Here is a 19,001-nt window from a genome sequence, read left to right as displayed (position 1 = left end):
AAATACACCGGAGCTTTCGAGTCTCTTCGTTCTCGAACGTGCATGTGTCACACACTTGGCAAGCAATTCTGACAGCACGCGTATCCTTCCTTCCTTTCGAATGACATTTTGAGACGGACGCATTGACTGTGTGGTGCGACGAGGGGCAATTCGGCCCTCCACGAGAAATTCGGCATTTGTAATCTTATGGATGCCGAGGACAGCAAGAGGAATGCAAAAAATACGTATGTGCATTAAATTCGTTTATTAAAATTTGCATAACGCGTGATCCTGAATCAGCTTCGAAAATGAGTGAATGATTAAAAAATTATTATTCATTTCAATTTTTATTCAACAACGATGGCGCTGCTGGGCCCGCTGGCATCCGGAGCGTTGTGCTAGATTTTATTGCCGAAATTCATTTTCCCAGGTTTTTGAAAAACGGACGATTCGGTTGAAAGCTTCTATCGGGAATAAAGCGGAGGAAAGAAACTTTCAACAAAAATGATAAGACTACAAACGTGTTTGAGAAAGAGCGGTTCATCGGAAAAGAGCGCGTCGAAGATTCTCATCCTGTTACTAATGAAATTATCCTGTTACGCTTTCAACACGAAGAGAAGCCTTCGGGGAGTACATATCATAAATAGTTAATTAGTGAACTGATTGAAACACGCATTTCCAGGCACTTCGAAACCTGAAGGCTAAATTGCTAGAGTACACCGTGCATCAAAAGATTCTTTAAATCGAGTTCATCAATTAATGAGATATTCCATCGAAGCTCGTTCTACTTATTTTATTCCTCGAAATATAAAAGCACCTCTAATTTCAACTGGTACAGTCGCTTCTCTAAAAAATCGGTCCACGTTTGTTAAAACGACGGACCAGAAGGCAAGCGGGTCCAAATTATCACGACTTCCTCCATATATGCGCGAGGGTAAATATCTGAACCAAGCAACTCCGGAGGAACGTGCAGTGGTTTGCACCACCCCGCGTTGAAAGTACAAACGTACGTTGCCCTCGAAACCTGCCGACAAATGGTACTACATTCCGGATTCCTCGACACACGACATTCGGCAACTTCAGTTGGTGTAAACATGTCCTGTTCGATATGAACAGTGTTCCCGTTCAAAAGGACTTATTTAAACCACTTTACGTTCCCGTTCACGACTTTCAGTTTCGTACTAACTCGCATTTTCACGTCGAATTTCACTTTTGACTGACTAATTCACGGTGTCGGAGCGCGTACCGTTGTGAAACTTTTTATAATGTGTGTGTGAAAATGTTTACAGTATTCTACGATTAGTTAGAATTCTGATATTTTTATTAAATTATTGGTAATCATGGAGAAGTGAGACTCCACCCCAAAACGGCTCCGAATAATTTTCCGTGAATTCAAGACTGCGGGAACGTGTGCTTCACGGTCGTGCGGCGATGATAATGAAAATTTTTTACAAATTCGAAGTTTGTGGAATTCCGAATATGTCGAATCTGCGGCTCAAATCTTCTCCTTTTGATGTGTGCGCGGAGTCGTTGGGAGGGCACAATTACCGAATGATTAAATCCACCGTCGTGGAACTAAACAGACTTTGTTCTATCTTCAAAAATTACTATGCTCCGTATGCTGCAAGGAATACTTTGGCTAAATAGAAAATATCGGGCTGGCCCATACCCGTAGTCCAAACAATTGTTATCGACGTCGGATCGCAAAATTATCATTTCCGAAGTCCCTCATTCAGAGACTGAGAAATTCGAACTAAGTTATGGCAATATTTGCGAATGCGTATGCAGTCTTATTTGGGGATACCGAATCTTCCGATAGTGTATATAAAGGGCGCTGAATCTCTAAGACAACAATAACAAAAGCAGAGTGGTAAGACGGCTCAGCTGCAGCATCCTCATCTCAGCAAATCGCTACGTAATCCTTCAACAAAATTGGCAGAGGAAAAAGAGCTCCAGTGTAAATAATAAACAGAGTTAATTCCTTGATCTCTCAAGAAATATCGGAGGAGAAGTCTACAAAGACCCGGTCGATGCGAGTGTGCAGCAGATCTTGGAAAGGATCGCACGAAACCAGAGTTCGCCATCTCATCATCGTTGGAGGACAAAGGAACTTGTTGACATGCGCCATAAAACGTTTTTTCATTTCGTCTTCCATCAGAATCAACGGTTCATAAAAAAATGACTCGGCGACTATGAGGAATGCACCGCTCGAGGGATTTCGATCGATGGCTCATTGGCAGTGCCATCCGATTTGATGAATTCAAATTAAACGAATGGAACGTGATCGAACGAGTGTGTGCTACGAGAGGTAAATACCTTCATTAACGCTAATTAATGTTACTGGACGGAGTTGGTACACTGGAAAAAGGAGGGTTATTGTAACGACGAAATGTTGCGGAGTGTCAATTACAGATGCGATCGCCAGGGGGAACTCGCCAGTAAATTTAATGTGGTCGAGCACGTGGTAATTCCTTGATTGCGAAAATAATATAAATTCTGTCGAACGAAAGACTTTTCTCTCCGGACTTGAGAATTATTTGAGGAATAAAAATAAAATGGTGTCGATGAATGGCAAAGTGTACGGCTAAATACCATTTTGACGAAAGGATTGCGTTCGAGTGCTCAACAGACATAGATCTTTTGGAAGTTGAGGCGAGGAGGGAGGCTGCGCGTACCGTGTAAGTTTTAGCCCGAAATAATGCGAGTCACTTCGTTAATGAAGCAGCGTATACGTAGGCGAGAAACGAGTTGATGCTTCAGTTGTTTGAATAATGAAGCAGCCAGCTTGCACGATGAAATATAAAAATAGAGCGAGAAGCGAAGAAATGTGGTGAGGTTGCGACCCAGATTAATATTTATTCAGTAAAGTCCAGTCTTGAAAAATGAATACCTTTGTGAAAGTACAAATTGGGTCGGAAAGATAAATAAATTATCGCTCGAGTATTTTTTTCAGGATTCCCATTCAATGGAAGGATCATAAAAATAGCATCGTTGAGTGAGATGAGAAAATTACGATCAATTTGGTCGTCCCTCCGTCATTACTTTTCCTCCACTTTTTTTCATCGACTCGTACATTCCATTTTCAAGAATAAGTTGCGTCAAGAATGATATATTTAAAAGGGGATTTCTCATGTAAGGAAATCTGGAATCGTCTGTATCGCGAATTCCTGTCGCCTCGACAACGAGGAGTCTCGCGAAACTGGCATCCAACTCAGCACCGCTCCTACAGGGTTGCCACTGTTCGAGCCTAATTGCAATCAATCCTAGAGGCGCGCTCGTTAAACCCTCCCTTCCTACTTCTCGCACCCCGGGCAACGGAATTAAGGAGAATGCTGCGAGTTATTAAATTACCCGTTGAAAGGCTCTCATTTCTTGGCCTTTGTTTCATACATGCATATTACGTGCGTACGCTTCGGCGTCTCATTGTTTCCCCCTTTTTTACCACATTAGACCATTTGTTGTTCCGGATAAGTAAGGACTGCACGGAGGCGCTTCGATTCATCGAAACGTCACGGGCTCGACTCCGCATCGCGTTCTTATAACGTCGCGTCACAGGGGTGAGTTAAATAATTGGAATTTTCCTAAATTCGGATTTTTCGCGATGCTTTCGGATGATTAAGGTAGCTCTGTACCTACGAACCGAAAGTTTGAGCCGCGGCGTACAATGAAGTCCAAACGGTTTTGTCAGAGCTTGTACACTCTGCCTGTCGGTCGCTTACACGTGTGGAAAGTGGCGCTGTAATAGCGTGGCAACAATTTTATTCGTCACGAAAGAAGTTTGAAAGTCTTCAAATGGCAATTCGATCGAGAAAGGTGGTCGAACATTTGAGAAAAAAAGCATAAATAAGCGTAAGATTAACACAGTTCATCAGTCGATATCTCCGTCGATATCTTTTAAAAACATCAATCCCACAATTCATACAAGACCACTTTTATTTTAACCCTACACCTCATGTGCCTTTTTCATACCCTCAACCTCATGACCGGGGTTTGAACGCACCTCACTCTTTTTCTGCTTATAAATCCGGTCCTACGATGCTAAACTGACTTTATCCTACACCATTTTCTTCGTTTTTTTATAACGAAAAGAATGATGTACGATAAAACTAATTTCAATTGAATTTATATATAAAAAAATCGGTCGATAATCAGTCGATAATGTCGCTTGTTAGGACGGGAGCGTAGTTTGAAGTTTGAGTGGGGTGTGCTCACACCCCAGTCATGCGTTCTAGGGTTAGAGCCGTAACATCCGTTCAGCGTCGGTAATAAAAAATTTAAACAAAGTGCTGTCCAATGACGTTTTAAGTATAGGTGTCGCGTACAAAATGACCCATTTTTGATCGCGAATATCTCGAAAACTAGATGGCGAATCGATTTGAAATTTTGACAGTCGATCCATGATTATTGCGCCATATTTAAATTTCAGCCGGTTCATAAGATTTCAACAAAGGTACAGAACTATCTTAATATAAAAAGCTTCACGCCATCAAGAACCCGTGCCGGGTTTTCTCATTAAAAAATGATGAACTTTAAAAAGTGTTAAATAATATAATGTTCAAAAAAAAACATAAAAACTCCCGACTGAAAAACTCCTTCACTTGAGAAAAAATAGTAGTAAACTTTAAAACGTCTGAAATAATTTTATTCCTCATTCAATGATTTGATATTAGAGACATAAATCCCGACGAAAATCCTGACATCTATTTTATTTCTGACTTTTTAAATTTTACTCCTTTTTTTCTTAAGTAAAGGGGTTTTTCAGTCGGGAGTTTTTATGTTTTTTAAATAATTTTTCTATTTTTGCGCACTTTGACACTTGATGGACCGAAGGACTCGGATCGCCTCGTGTTATAACTCATTGTCCGAATCGAAAATGGTGGGATTTGAGTCTTATTGCAAGCATGAAATTTGTTCATACGTACAAAATATTTCCGACGTGCAGGGAAAATACATACGATCGATTCCAAAATTCATTAGTCATTTACGAAATTGTTCATTACACGCTCATCTTTTTTTCATATAATTAAAACGTACATTCCAATCAGAGGGTAAGTAAGAGGCTTTTATTTAGAGAAGTAATCGATGAACCGCAATGTACAGGTCGTTATCGGCTTTTTTAACTGTGTCAATAAATGCAGTGTGTTGGAGTTTTTTCCACTTTGTTTATAGACTCAGTTCCCCCACGGTACTTGAGTCCCTCGGAAGCTCGGTACAGATAGGGTCACGATGATTTTAAGGAGGGTGGCTACCGACGATACAATGTTGCCATGCTAAACCATGTTAAATACATTAAAAATTTCAAAATGATAAGAATTTAATAAAATTTGGTGAACATATTCTTTAGAGCCAAATTTGACAGTACAAATTTTTTAAGATTTTTCTTCTGTACAGTTATCGAGTAATTGATCACTAAAGTTCAAGTGTATAAGCATAGCGTTTCCATATATATAGGTATACATTCCGGGCATAAGAAATCTGCTTTAATCCGTAATTACTCGATAACTAAGCAGAAAAAAATTTTGAAAAAAATTGTGTCTCCGCACTTGATGTTGAAGAACATTATCACCAAATTTGATCAAATTCTTATCAATTTGACGAACGTAGCCACCCTCCTTAAGCGAGCAAACGTTGGTGTATTTTAAAAATGATCAATATCGATGTTTTTGAGAAGTTTCTTGATTTTGGAGATTTAAATCCCATTTTAATTGGCTTACGCAATAATGTCAGTCATGTTTGATCTCGCGCTCGAATCGTTAGAAACAATGGTACTCGTGTGCTTCCCTCCGTGCTTTTTTTCTTGGGGTAAAAAAATGTTGGGCCTTATCGAGTCGATTCAAAACTCATTGTCGAATTATTTGGTACCTTTGGTACTTAATAATTTTCCAAATAATTTCCTAATCGAATTGGAGACTAAACAAGATGTGTGGTGTCCCGAAGCTCGAATTCGCGAAGGATGATTGTATTAAAACTCGATATCAAATGATGATACAATAGTTTTCAATGAAAACGAATTAATCGGTTGCCCTCTTCGGTAGGGAAGCCGTTTATGCGTCTTTCCATTCAGCGGTTGAATAATTTCGATCGTAAAAAATACGATTAACCTCCATATTTTGTGAGGAGACTGAGCTTGACTGAGCCGGGCTCATTTTCCAGTACATGAAATTCGCATGCACATCGGTGCGAAAAGGGAAGCGTAGAGCCGAGAATAAGTTGGGAAAATATAAAAAACGAGAGTGCTTTTCTCCATTCTGCAATATGCCCAGAAAGGAAAATGGCTTTTTCACTTGAATCTTTCGATCGCGTCAACTAGAAATTTTGTTTTCCGTTAGGTTAAGAAGAAACTTTTGTCTACTTTTGATATTTGGGAATTTACAAAAAGCCACAATACCACTTTTGCTTCTTCGATATTTGTAAACTCACTCATTTCAAAAGAAAATAAAGCAAAATATTATTAACTTTCGTCTCATCGAGGGTCGAGGGCAATTGTGGAAAAGCCGAGTGAAACGACGGTTGAATTTTTACCAGATGCTAGTTGGTTAGCTCCACCAGAAACTCAGAAAACTTGCCGCCCGTCTAGCGATTGATGCGCGAACCGATGCATAACAAAAAGCAGTCACGCAGCCAATTATTACTTTCGCCGAATGCTGCCAACTTTGATGATCGCGGACCAGTAATCTTCATCATTGTAGACACAATTCGTTGTTGAAGTTGTTAAAATAAAAACAAAATATGCGGATTTTACGACTTTGTTGAAAGTCACAGCGTGCACTTTCAGCTGGATTTTAATATTACAGCAATGCAGCATTTTCTCCAATTAGTTGGAAAAATTATTTGAGACCGTGAGCATTCGATGCGAAGAATTATCATTTTATCCCCGGAGTAATTTTAGCCACAGAGTTTAACGTATTAAAGTTATAACTTTTACTATAGATACAGACGACGAGAATGTGATAAGGGTAAAGAGAGCGAGAGAGAAAGCGAGAAGGAATTAACTCTTCGCAGTAATCCGGCCTGCACCGGCACGGGATAAAAAAATCTCATCAGCATTCGCAGATCAAAAGGAGTGAGAAATATTCCATAGAATTTTTAGGATCACGTAAATGTTACTGGCAATAAAAAGTCGTGGAGAACCTCTTGCATCGTCATTGTTGTATACTAACAGGAATCTGTAAATATTATTAGATATTTCGCAAAACGAGCATTCAATTTATTGAAATAAAGTGCAACGATTGATTGGGAGTTACTCATAACTATAAAAGTGAACGACGCAACATTATCTGCCAATTTTTTCGTGCTATTCGGACTCCTACTTTAAAGTAACTATAAAAACTCTTTCATTCGTCAGAAATATCTTCAATTTCGTTCTGGGAGCTTCGCAGACAGTTTGACTTGCAGCTTCCGTACGAAATTCCCCTCTAAGGGGATCGTATAACTTTACCACGTCATCGTGACCCTTCTCCACTTTGTATTTCTCGCCTCCCTGTCATTCAATGGTTGTTTTATACTCTGGAGACACTTCCGGGACTTAGTGTACATTTATTCCGAATGAATCGAGGCAAATGTTCCGGAGATATTTCATTTCTTGCATAGAATTTCTGTAATTGGAAAAATTCTCGATGAAAACTATTTATTGAACGATTCGTAAAAGGCTATTCAATGACAACTTTTCTTTGACGATGGGTAAAATCGAAACCGTCATGGCGGAGCACAGAGAAAAATATCTCAACATTACTCGTGCCGAAAAATACACTATTCTGATCGGAGATCAATGAGAGCGATGAGGAAGCATCGAACCATTGAACGAAAACCAAGTTTACCGCGGTCTTGAAAATTTCATCCGAAACGATTGACTCGTGAACGAGCCCGAAGCTTGACTCGGTAATCTCGAAACTTCATTTCATCTCGTGCTTCCATTATGGTTCATTTTCCATTCAATTGAAACATTTTTTACCTGCGATTTGGACCAATGGAAGGAGAGAAACCGAAAAAGCTCTTCTCCACATTCAGATTTTCCACTCAACTCTTTTCTCGGTGTAAGCAGTTCGAAAAACATGGAAAATTGTATAATTAGTGCATCGTTGTGCTTCATAAATTCTGAAACTTCAGAACTATTGAGTTCGTTCTGATATTGAAGCCACTCGAGAGAAGAAATAATTTTACTGTGGGCATAATAGATTATTATTATTTTCTGTTTTTACTTTTTTATGTCCACTACACAATTATCTCATAAACATGGGAATATACAGTTGTGATATTTGGTTAGTATGAAAATAATAGAAGAGTACGCGAATCGAGGGAAAGTTTTCAAATATTTTTTAAAAACAGTTCGAAAGAAACGAATGAACTGACAAAATAATTGAACTAAATTTTGAAACGATGATCAATTCGTCTTTCGTTATCTGTTTTTCGCAACGGCTTGTGCTTTGTCGTCTAGTTGCCTAAGTTTTTCTTGGGGAGAAAAACAGCACGTAACAAAAAGTCGAGATCGAACGCCAAATTCTGGAGAGTACAAAGTATCATTTTGTTATATTCGGGTCACACTAGATTTTTTTTCAAAATTCGTTTCAACTGCCAGGCTCGGTCGATGAGAATTCGCATTCGGTTTTTTTTCACCCGAAAACAATGTTTAACGGTGCGTGACTTTTTTCTGTAACTTTAAATTCGTTCTGGCTCTCTCAGCTTCCATAATAGGCGCCGACAACGCGCTACAACGTTGGAAGAACACCTCTGAAAAATGTTGCAAGAGAGGCCGGGCATACAGATTTCGAAGCGTGGTCGCCGCCGCAATTAAGACTCAAGGGGGTCCAGCGAAATGTTATTTTAATGTAGTTATCGTGAGAGAGTCGCGAATATTGAAATATGGTTGTTAATATATCGGAGTGTCTCGAGAACCGTTATGTTCGAGTATTTAGAGCAGCAGGGCTCTGCTCACAAGCTTTTGCTCTCAGTACTCAGTGTGAAATTGCTTTCGCGTCTCTTGATTTCTGGATGGAAAGAGATTTTTAATAAGAATTATGAAAAATTCCTCATATCTCGTGGAAAGCTAATTACATGAACCTTATATTTTCTTCTCATATTTCCGTTGAACTATTTTTGTTTTAAAGTTATGGGAGGATCGAGCAAAAAAGCGATTTTCGAGCACAGGCTTTGGATAACGACGTTTATTCAAATCTTTTTATGGATCAAACTGTGAAAGAATCTTTTCTCGAGTCTTTACCAGAAGTCTTATCACTGAGAGTTTCCATCGCCATTTTACAAAGCCGCCCGCAGCACGCAATTTAACAAAGTAGATAATTTGCGAATAAACCTCAATTCCGGGAGTTTTCGTCGAGATGTTTCATTTTTGTTGTACAGAAAACAAACTAATACATCAGGAAAAGTGTGACAGTGGAATACAGCTTTTCAAATTTATTTCGCACATTAAAAAGCTTTCACGGAATTTTGCACTTTGATTGGCAGCGAGTCCATATAAGAAAATTCTAACTGAACATTGCCGCGATGAATATGCACATAAACACGTGGTCGCGGTTGATAAACGCGAGGTAAAAAGTAGTTCCGATGTTAAAAGTCTACAAAAAAATTAGAATAAATAATTACAAGTCTGCTCGTACCGTTTACCTCATTTAATTAAATGAATTTTAATTTGAAATTCTCATGCATTAATTTTTCGTAACTTTCGGGGGAAATGTACTCGGGATTATTAAATGGGAGTATATATCCATGTCGTTTTATTGGAGACTATTTGAAATGGCCCAAAATGGGGGTTGGGCGCTGCGACAGAATAGAATTATAGAAAAAAATGTATAGATATCCACGTATGAGTAATACATATGCGGGAGAAAATGGGTTAAAAAACTCGAGCGATTCGAGGCTCAAGTCGCTCAGAATTTCCATAGTATGTGTGTTCTGTATGCAGGAAAATGGTAATAAATGGGAAAATGAGCTAAGAACGTGAGACAAAAAGGAGGAGAGATGTGGGAGGCTCCGTGTCCAGGTTCGTGAGGATCGTATGGGATTACGACTTGCTCCTCCTGCGCCCCGTCTTTCCCTCCTTCTCCATGCTCCATGAATTGCAAAGTGTCTCCGTTTATATTCAAAGATTCTCGTCGACAAAACCTCCGTCCCTTTCGAGTTTACCCTTTAACCGTGGTTGTATTTTAGAAATCAAGCCGGTGCGTCCGGCGCCACGATTCGTGCCCCGAACGTTGGAGTGAGTGGGGAAAAACACAAATTTACAAACCGAGAGAAGAGCGAACGAACTTGCATTTGAAAAATTTGTTATCCCGTCCACGATTTACGAGGGTGAAAAAAACTTCGATCGAATGACATCGATCATATTTGTACACGCTCAAAGGGATTGGGAATAAATATTTGAAAAATGGAATGGCACACGATAATATTTGAAAGTGCTGCGTGTTCTCCTGACCGATGGTACAGCGAAAACAAAATATTTCATAAATCATGAATTCATAAAGCTCTATATTCGCATTCAGCATATTTCAAAATCGATTTTTCGGGCTTTTGTTAAAAGCCAGAATAACGATTCCTTTAATCCCTAGCTTGGAAGCTTCCGGTACCCAAGAGATTTTCATACATCGCACCCATATTGATTTACGACAAATGGAAAAATGTGATAAATACAGAAATTCGTATCTTGGACAGATATATTGAGAAGATACATTTATATAGAGTTTACGAGGATCTCGGAACTCGAACGTCCTCGTAGTGCTCTCTAGCACGTTATTCTCATATTGCTTTGGGGAATTCCCTTCCGGCAAAGACACGAGCAATGTTCGTTTTCCCTCTCTCTGCTCTTTCCCCTTTGCTCCCTCTATTTTTCTGTCGTACGAGGAAAAAATTCATCGGATGTGATACGTATGACGAGGCACATGGGATGAGAAGACAATCGTGATCTAGAAATGAAAGACGCGAAGGAGGCAAAGCGAGATAAAAATATGAAGAAATTATCAGATAAGTCACGTGTGGGACGATAACATTATATTTTTCTCACCCTTTTTTCTTCCTGCTGCACACACTTTTTTTATCACATCAAATACGTTTTAAAAAACTTGGAACGACTGCGTACGACGTTGAAAAATAGAGTTGCCCGATACTTTAAAATTGACAATGGTTTATCCATTTTCATTTTCAATATCAGCGTAATAATCGAGCATGCTTAATCGATATGTCTCAAAAGCATTTTCTTCGCAATTACGTTCACGTGACTCGTTTCGTTCTATGAAAAGCGAATAGAAAAATATGCGTCAGGCGCTCACGGTTTAATTCCCCTTTTTTATTCGAGTGCCGATTTTTTTCTCGCACCGTGATTCATCGCTGCACTCGAGCATTCTCGGCTCTGTATATGTCCTAGCTATATATGGGGAGTACAGATATTGTTCTCGGACACAGATCAAAGGTATCACGTACGTAATTTTGTGCCGGACGCACGATCGAACACCAGCTGCAACCAATATATTTCCTCTTCCTTTATTTTTCTCATTGTTCGTTCCTCTGTACGATCTATATCTATGACTCTTGCAATATGCACCCCGAATACCGACCAATCTTCTGCTTAAAAAGTGCATTTCGTGTCAAAATTTTCACCACAGAGCGACTGCTCGAATTTAAGCATTAACATTGGAAGTAGTGATTAATAGATTTTAAGGGGAAATTCCATTGAGGAGGTACGTGCTCGTCGTATTAGTAAGTTGACAGTTTCAATATTTTTTTAAAGGAATTCATTAAAGGTCATTGACGCATAACAGAATATTAGTAAAAAAGCGTTATCTTCATTTTTTAATCGCAAATCTCAATAGTTCTAATTCTGATGGCCGTTGATCTCCTTTTTTTTTTATTGTACAATTAGATCCCGCGCGGTTCAAGTCACATAAATAATAGTTTTAATCTTTGACATCTAATTTAAAAATATATGAAATTTTGAGTTGAAGATGCTTGAAGGGGCCAGTAAGTCGTTGTAGTCATAAGCGACATGTTAATTTCAGGACTTTTCGACTGCTAATATTTCGAGCAAACAGTCGATAAGGAGTCTTGAAATGTCACGGGCATATAGAAAAGGAATCTTGGGTCGTGAGACACGAAAAAATTAGAGTGCTACTTAAAAACAAGCCTCGCGCCTGTTCATCCTTAATTGAGCCTTACAAAAACCTGGGCACAGTGCCACAGTGAAAACATTCTGGGAACCATCGGTATAAAAGAATCCCAGTACTTTTTAAAAACTCGACGAATTATAAAAATAAATAAAAATGTTGAACCTCCGGTGGAATATACGAACGAGAAAATTTTCGTTGAAGGCGTATATAGCGCCCTCGAAACTAATCGAATCATTCACTCTGCTTCTCACAAAGAGTTATTGAAGTCACCCTTGTCCTCCAGACACCAAAAAATACGTTGAAAAATCATCGTCAGAAGACAACTCCAGTTTTCATGAAAAATTAATTTGAGTCTCAACAACGAGGTACCCAACAAATTGAAATCCCCTGGGGCATCCGTGACCTGATTCCTGCAGTTTATTGTTGGGTTGAAAAATTCTCGATAGCTGTTGAACTCCGGACCAATGTTTTTATCACACCGTATTAGTCATATCGCGATACGGCTTCGTTCGGAAGTTAATTCCCCTGCAAATCCAGCGGCAGAGACAAACAGTGGCGTGCAAAAGTTTCGAGCCACTTATCAATCAGCTTATCATTGAAAAGTCACCCCGAACTTTTGCACGCCACTGTATGCTGTAACGTAGCTTGTTAGTTTTGATTTGCGATCTATGAAAAGGATGTAAAAGCATATGAAATATCGAAAAGAATGCTGGCTATGAAGTTTAGAGGTTACGAAACAACCCATTTGATACACACGGCGCCACTTTTTATCGCTCTATTTCCGAAACTAAACGGTCAGAATCCTATTTTTATTGGAACTTCGTCATATGGTTTTCGTCCTACATGAGAATGCTCTAAAAAAAATGTGCACAAGTTCTTAAGTTCCTTCGAGGAATGTGACATTTTCAAATGGTTTTCGTAAGAAAGACACGTAGTGTGCGGTTTTGTACGAAAGATCTATCGAAATTGGAGCCGGTGAACCCGTTCGAAATTTCGGACGTATTTATGTCGTAGTGTCCCTGGCACTGGTACTGGTCCCATCAGGAAATCACATTTCCGTCCTACATTCCCTGTACTTCTGTAGAAAATGTAGGAATATCTTCGGGCTGAACGAATACTTTGTGTGTATCCGTTCACCGTTCGATGACAAACTATAATCGAAATGTTATTTATCAATTTATCGTGCATTACTGTACTTTAAGGTCGTCCGACAATGCGCGTTACGATTTTAGACATTTGCGTTAATGAATCGTGAGAACGTTTTCCAACATTTTTGGAGCTTCGATAAATTGCTACGAAGTCCAACGATCGTCTCGTTTGGGGATTTTTAAATATTGCGAAAATCATTGGTTCAGCGAGGTTCATGAATTCTGTGAAAAAAGTATTTTTACTTGGTGGGATGCTCATGAAAAAACCGCAGAATTAAAGCGCACGATAAAATCGGTATCCGCTTCGTAGCGATTGACGAGGGACGACAAAATATTTTATTACAGAATAATAAATCTGTGCTTTTATTTTTTTGTCATTTCAGGAGGTTTTCTGCTTCGCAAATAATTGAAATTTATTAGATTTTATTACGGATTGTTTTCCTTCGACGGGTCATTGCGAAATAATGATAGAAACGTCAATAAACCGAGGAATAAAACTCGTCAAGCTTCTTACCGTCGAGTCTTCCCACGTCGAGTTGCCGCTCCAAGAAAGCCGAAACTCCGCGAGAGAAATAGCGCAGTCCCGAAATAGGAAAAACAAAAGATAAAAAAAAAACAAAAACAAAGCCAGAAAAAACTTGCACTCGCGCGCGCGGCTTAATCCGAGTGCAGGCGCAAAGCGGGAGATGATCGCGAGGGGTCGCGCGCTGCTGGGTCCTCGAGATCAAGCCGATCCTGGATGGATCTCAAGTTCAAAGCGGCGGCAAACAGGTTCGATAGAACCGCACGGAAGTTTCATGTTTGCGGAGTGAACCGGATGTTTGTTGAGCGTTGGTAGTCGGTGAAGCTTGTGTGTTCACACATGATCTTCCCGTGAATTATTCTCCAAGTAATCTGGTACCGAAAGCCGTTCCCGCGTCACTGAACAATCAAAAGGAAAATCGTTAATTGACAAAAATCCGAAGGCAAAAAACAACAAAATATTGAGTTAAAAAACAACTCGAGATAAAGTCAAAGAGGAAATTGGAAAGCGAGAGAATGACGAGAAATAAATCACGATCGAAAGTTCTCTCGCGGAAGTTGAAGCGATCTCCGTTCAACGAATAAATCCGGGGGGTGCATCCTTCAAGATCCGCGGAAGGACAAAGTACAAGGAAAAGGCACGCGGAGGGGAGAGCTCCGCCGTACAGAGGGAGAAATGTTTCGAGATATAGAAGTATCGCATGCAGCACTATTATTATTAGAGGGATGGGAGAGATCGAGCGCGTCGGGGAAGCTGCCCGAGCGAGGCAGTGAATTCGACTGCCGGTCGACGCCCGGTCGTCGTCGCAACGCCCGCTCTCTCTACCCACTCCCTTCGAAAAACCACCCCTTTACGAGCCTCATAGCCGCACTCGGAGCGCGGGACCGCGCGCGCGCCACACTCTCTCATCTAACCGATGCTCTAACCCTCAACCCTCGCTCCCTTTCACCCCTTTTCAGTCTTCCTCTCGCTCCCTCTCCTTTTCCCTCTTCCCTCTGTCCACCTATGTATCCGGAGGTTTCTCTTTTCTTCGTATTTTCTCCGTCCTCTCTTTCTTTCGCTCCCGAGCAGGTTGAGAGGATCGAGGCGCCACCTGTGTGGACTATCCCCCTTTATACCGCTGACTTACATCGCATTTGTTATCGCCGCAAAATCCCAACTCGCTCGTTCATCACTTTTCAAAATATTCCAATTAATCGACTGCACGGAAATAGACGCGAGGCACTCCAGAAATTACGATCTTACTATTCCGGTTAAAATGCGAAACAAACATTCTGGCTGCTCTACAAAAAACTGCTAATGCTATTCCCTTCGACACTTTCGCCCATGGTTTGGCTTTGATCTCCAGATTTTTCAGCCGCGATGCAGCCTCGCTGCCCTCTCGCTTCGGACCGGCTTCACATTTTGATTGCGCTCAAAAAGAATTTTTAATAATCAGTCCCGATCGGGAGGGTTGAAAATAAATCGGGCGGTGCTGACGAAATTCGTTTTTTCAAATGTACTTCCACTCGACACCTCTCTCCATAGCGGAAGTAGATCAGTTTCCGTCCTCGTCATGTTTTCGCCAAAAACTTTCCGCCAAGTTGAATTATTCTCGAAGTATTTTCATGTGACCTAAAGATAGGAAAATTCAACAATGAATATTCAACAAATGTAAAGAAGACATAAGCATGGAGGTGTTGCGCCAACGATGGTGAAATATCGCCTTCATGGGCTCAGACCCCAAACGATAGTTGGCTAACGTTGTCAGTGCGACTTATCTTGTCGCTGGATTTCCCCATTTTCCTTCCTCCTCCACAACCGGTCCGACGCTCTTTCTCTCTATCTCTCCATTCCTCTTACGTGCACAGAAACATCATAATTGAGGGTAGCGCACGGGGAGGGGGGCGAAAGCGGGACCGAGATAGTGAGAGTTGTACATAGGATGAAGAGCAAAGGGACAAGTTGTTCGGGTGCTATGAAATAATGCCAACCGCAAAAGTTAGATTCATTGAAATATAAGCATACATGCACATAAATACGTGGGCTTATGTGCTCTTGTGTTATTATGTCGGTTGCGTTTTCCAGTGGCGAAACGTACCGCATACTTTCGTAAATTCTGCCCCAAGAAGTTTCTCTTCTCATTATTCGCAGGTCGCAGATTTCATTTTCAACGCTGTCAGTGTTGCGTGGTAGTTGAGCGATTTTGAGCTTCGATTTAATCGCGCGGTGAAGCGGCTGTCGAGCCTCTACGGATCGTGTTCAATAATTGAATGTCACTTTTTAGTCTTTTCGCCCAGAACTTTATTCATTTTTTACCGCGTTGGATTATTTCCATCGTATAACATGGCTCGCGCGTTTAAAACTACTCGCTAAATCGCTGACGTTTCATTGGAGATTGACAATCGTCAAATTCTGCAGAGTCCGCCAGGCTGCAGAGATTCTCGTCACAAATCAAAGGTTCGGCACCACGCAAAAATGCTTGGAGCTTTTCGTGTCAACGCCACTTTTTTCTACCACTCTCCATTAAAGTGATTTCATCGTGCTCTGGAAACAACGCGCTGCATACATTTTTTAAATTCATTTCGATTTATCTACACTCCCTGTACAGGGTGTCCTATTGATAATTGTACATTCGACCATTGATGGTCAACGATAGCTTGAGTTTTGAAAGTCGTAGAACGCGATGTATACGATTATTGAGAATCGATGGATTTCAGAGCTTCGGAGAGCTCGAGGAACTCGGAGGCGCCAGGTATTCTCCGGTTACGTTTCTCTATTTTCATTTTCACGGACTCTCATAGCTTATCGAAGCTTGTTCGCGTGGCCTCTAATGTGCTTTTTAACATTCTTCGTATTTGAACAATCGTAATTGAAGAATTAATGCTAATTTTTAGTATTATTTGAAAAAAATCTCTCAGTGAATGATTATTTTTGGTAATTATGCACAAGTGGGCCACCGACCCAGTTTTAAGGGAAGATTTTTTTCGCTACGAACCTAAATTTGAATCGCGGAGGAGGCTGACATTTCTCATCATCTCCGTAATAAGTTATGGGGTTTTGAAGTTTTAGAAAACACACGATAAAATAGGGCACTTTGGAGGAGTCCTCGTGGATTTTGGGGGTCACCGTTGCCCTTAAATCGGAATCCTTTCTGCCACAAATTCATGCCACTCGATGTTACAACTTCTTAATTTTTTCGTCACCAATGCATGAGTTCATTTTTCAAAAATTCGAGTCGTTTTAAGCTGGAACCGTGATTCGAAAAAATTTTTAAAATTGTTTTTAACCGCATACATGAACGAGAATGACGATTGGAAGCAATATTCGCGCATGGCTTTATTTATCGATGAAAATTGAAAATGAAGAGATTACTCCATTTTCAATTATTTACCCTCAATTTCCCTGGGACGTGAATAAAATGATCTTCTCTCAATCCAATGCAAAAACGACCCTCCGGGTACTCCGACTGTTCTAACAAACTCGATTTTATCAACGTTTGTCAAATGCGATGTCGACGTTTGAGAACAGGAAATGAAAAGATAAAAAGATTGCCAAGCTGTCAAGGCTCATTCCTCTTGAAATCTCAATCATTTTACAACGAAAGCTTCTTCATTCTCGAGACTATTTTGAAGGGTAACGCTCCAAGCTTCAACCACTTTCATGTTTAAGAATATTCACGGAATACAGTGATCAATCATTCAATGCGAAATCTTGAATAATCGAATTTGAAAATTCGATTTTTGATCGATTCTTCATCATATCAATATCAATATATTTTTTCATTTTATTTTATTTTTTATTTATTTATTTATTAAACGAATCATCTTTCTTCGTCATACATAGCAACGTACGTGCTTGCGTCGAGTCGCTACCGCGAGCTTACATTAGTCTGCTCCAAAATAAAAAACGAAAAAAAGAATCGTTAAAATTCAAAACAGAGACGTTGCGAAAACAATTTTTTTAGTATACAGCAGTACTGCCACCTCTCAGGTTTTTTTTCTTCCCTGTGAGAGGTTGAAAGAATTCTTCACAGTTGCTAAATTAATTGAGGTCGAAAGACAAAGGAAAAGTCGAATATAAACCAGTTCATAATGCAACTGTAAATTATAAAATCCCTCATTCCTACACAGCATATGAAATTCCTCAGATATAAAATATTTGACGAATTAAGGTGGTTCCTCCACGAGACAGTTAAATTAAGAAATTATTTAAATTTGGCATACGTATTGTTTAACATATGAACAACACCTCTATAAAATTTTAACAAGTTTCACCATCCCGAACCCGAGATATATGTAATTGAAGTTGACTCAATTAACACGTAACATACGGACCATGCATAAGCAAACGGCACATTATTAATTCTACCGCTAGTACTAAAATTAGGAAGTTTATAAAAAACGAGGAGGAGCTAGAGCAGGATATCACAGATATTGTGAAAAAAAAATCAAGGTGATTGACCATCTAGTTTGACAGATATAGCCTCGAGAAGTACGAAGGTTTAGGCTGCATACGATATATTTTGCAAGCGAACAAGCGAATGTCGTCTGTATAGACAACCTTTTCTGTGTGTTGAAGCGTAACCTGGATAGTTCCGTCAAAAAATTTACTCACGATGTCGGATCAAAAATACTTTTAGAATAAATTTTACGAAAGCAAATGATATTTGTACTATATCTGCTGGCACCGAGTACGTATATAGGATCTTTACAAAGTTATTGATTACGATCCGAACGAATTATCAAGCCTTTTAATATGCAGACGGTACATAACTTTTGGTTGGAGCTGTCGCAGAGGATCAACCTTAAGTATGAAAAAAAAATACAGCGTCCATCGGTTCAACTGTACCATATAACAGAAAAACAGCAATTTTTACATCACGCAGTACACAAAACCCTGTGTCTACGGTGACGCGTTTCCCCACCAACCTCACCCCAACTATTTCTGTCTTGCTTTCTCTCTCCCTCTCTCTCTCTCTCTCTCTCTGTATCTCTTTTGCTCCCTCTATCTTTGGACGGACCGAACAACATCTTCCACTTCTCGCTCTCTCTTTTCTCCCCCCTTCTTTGCATGCTCCGCCGTCTCGCTTCTCCTCGCGTCGCTGGGCTCTCACTCGCTTTGTCGCTTTGCTATGTAGCCGCGTGCATAGGTGTGTTTGACCCATGACGTTGTTTCACTACCACTTAGAAACAGCCATGCCATAGCGCAGTTTCCATCCTCTTCCGTCTTGTTCACGGCCAGCCGGCGACCTTCCACTCG

The 19,001-nt window shown here is 40.1% G+C and overlaps 1 protein-coding gene across 1 annotated transcript in view; it reads right to left on the bottom strand.

The window, feature by feature from the left end:
- The window catches only part of stg1 (stargazin-like protein), a 34,207-nt gene extending 19,666 nt beyond the window's left edge, over positions 1 to 14,541 (bottom strand). The window contains exons 1-2 of the mRNA XM_043425792.1: positions 14,295 to 14,541; positions 13,752 to 14,158 (exon numbers count right to left, since the gene is read on the bottom strand). The gene's annotated coding sequence lies outside the window, so the exon portion shown is untranslated. The remainder of the gene's footprint in view (positions 1 to 13,751; positions 14,159 to 14,294) is intronic.
- Positions 14,542 to 19,001: the final 4,460 nt, after the last annotated feature.

Source organism: Venturia canescens, chromosome 8, assembly GCF_019457755.1.
Source record: "Venturia canescens isolate UGA chromosome 8, ASM1945775v1, whole genome shotgun sequence".
Classification (NCBI taxonomy): Eukaryota; Metazoa; Arthropoda; class Insecta; order Hymenoptera; family Ichneumonidae; genus Venturia; species Venturia canescens.
This window is presented reverse-complemented; position numbering and strand designations above follow the sequence as displayed.